Source organism: Ambystoma mexicanum, chromosome 4q (assembly GCF_040938575.1).
Source record: "Ambystoma mexicanum isolate Mex_15411 chromosome 4q, UKY_AmexF1_1, whole genome shotgun sequence".
Lineage (NCBI taxonomy): Eukaryota > Metazoa > Chordata > Amphibia > Caudata > Ambystomatidae > Ambystoma > Ambystoma mexicanum.
In genome coordinates, this window is record NC_090928.1 from 1200488663 (window position 1) to 1200490464 (window position 1802).

A 1802-nucleotide genomic window follows, 5' to 3' on the forward strand; every position below is an offset into this window, starting at 1 on the left:
CTTGGTGATTGGCTAGGAGTAGTGGTGTCAGTAATAAGCCCCCTGTATTCTGATTGGTTCTCCCGCAAGCTCCCAAGCCTGGGACCATCGCTGTTCCCAGCCTGCGGTGTACATGACATTAGCAACAATGTGCAACTATGTGTTAGTGCGGTCAATGGACAGGTCTGCTTATGGGCTGGTGAGCAGGTCTTTCCCATCGCTGTAGGTGTCCATCTTTGCCGCTTCGTTGTTGCAACCTGTGTCCCAGACATGGGACCCTGGCTGCTTCTCGTCTCGTAAGCTTGGCATCTTGTCAGTTCGGCTTGGTCCCTTGTGGAGAGACCGTAGCTGGAGCAGAATCATGAACATTAGATTTTGTATTCTGTCTCTGAGGACTTGGCACCTACAGGTGTAACCTTGGCGTTGGGCAAGCAGCGTGCAGGTTGCAACATCGTGGCCTTGGCTGTGGGCTCTCGTTAGGGGCTCGTTCTGCATGGTCAGCACTTGTATTTCGTTCTGGGAGGGTTTTCGTTTGCGAGGCTCCTGCCTCTGGACTCTTGCTTGCGGCCTACTTGGGCCTAGTTCCTGGGTGGCGGTTCATAATTCATAGTATGGAGGTCGCGGGGCGACAGAGTGTCACAGGCAGCATTAGATATACTTGGTGGTGTCCTCATAGGGATGAGTGGTGAGAGAAGCGTCAGCAAGCATGTACACAAGCTCTTCAGGCGTCTTGTGTTTCTGCGGTGCTGTAGAAGGCCTATGTGAAAAATAACAACGATGCATGTCTGTGGGTGCGACAGTCCGCTGCGTCATAGCACTGAGTATGTTCTTTGTGTGGGTTGGTGTGTGAGTGACCAGTGTGCATGGTGGCACGTGTGTTCTTGTCTGTTGGCTATGTCGTCATGACATCTCTAACAATGTGAATACTCATGGCTGTTGTTTTAGTCGAGCTGATCCATGTCGCAGGCGTTGGTTTGAGCATGGCGTGCTGGTGGGCATAGTCCTCGTATGTGTAGGTTTTTGAACCAGGGTACTTTGTCATCTAGTAAGTAGATGAACTCCCCTCGTGGGGGATGTCTTGGTCGTGATCCCCTAGGCCCTGGTCTGGTTGAGATTGGGGGAGGGTTTTATCCCATTCTCCCACTTCAAACCGCATGAGGTGGGGAAACGGGGAGACCAGAACATGCCAGAAACAAGCCTGCATGCCAGGTCCAGAGATCCTGCAAAAGTGCTGATTGGGGGCTGATCTTAGGAGGACAACGGGAACAGGGTCCCTGTAACAGCCCCAGCCGCACCCTAGGGAGGGTTCCTAGGACAATTGAATTTCAAGCAACCCTCAGACAGGCATAGTCCTAGGAGGCACCCAGGGCTGCAAGGTGTGTTCAATATGTGCTGCAATTCACACTAATTCTCGCAGCTAGCTGCGGTCTTCATCAAAGCGCAAGCCAAGTGATCCACCACAAGAGTCACAGACAACCTTTTTTTTCCAGACGTCACCTCGAACTTGCTGGTGCTGGAGAGGCTGGGGGGATGCAGCACTGCCTGTCCCACCCACGCACCTGGTGTGACAGCCCAGCGCCCTGTCTAGCTTCCCCATTTGAGAGTCAGCCAAGAACATTGTGGTTTTAAAACAAAAACATTCCAGGCACTCATCCCACAAATCCTTCCCGCCGTCTGCAGCAGCATGATGCGGCCTTCCCACAGTGAGGTTGGCAGGCTGCTCTCACGGACGGGTGGGTCCGCTAGAGTCTTCAAACTCCAGCTCAGCAGATCAGGGCTGAGCTCCGGGTACCGGGGCATGAGGAAAGGTCACCCGCTGCACC

At 53.5% G+C, this 1802-nt stretch overlaps 1 pseudogene; it reads right to left on the reverse strand.

Moving 5' to 3' along the window:
* Positions 1 to 1309: 1309 nt before the first annotated feature.
* Positions 1310 to 1447, reverse strand: LOC138468743 (5.8S ribosomal RNA; annotated as a pseudogene).
* Between the last annotated feature and the right edge of the window lie 355 nt (positions 1448 to 1802).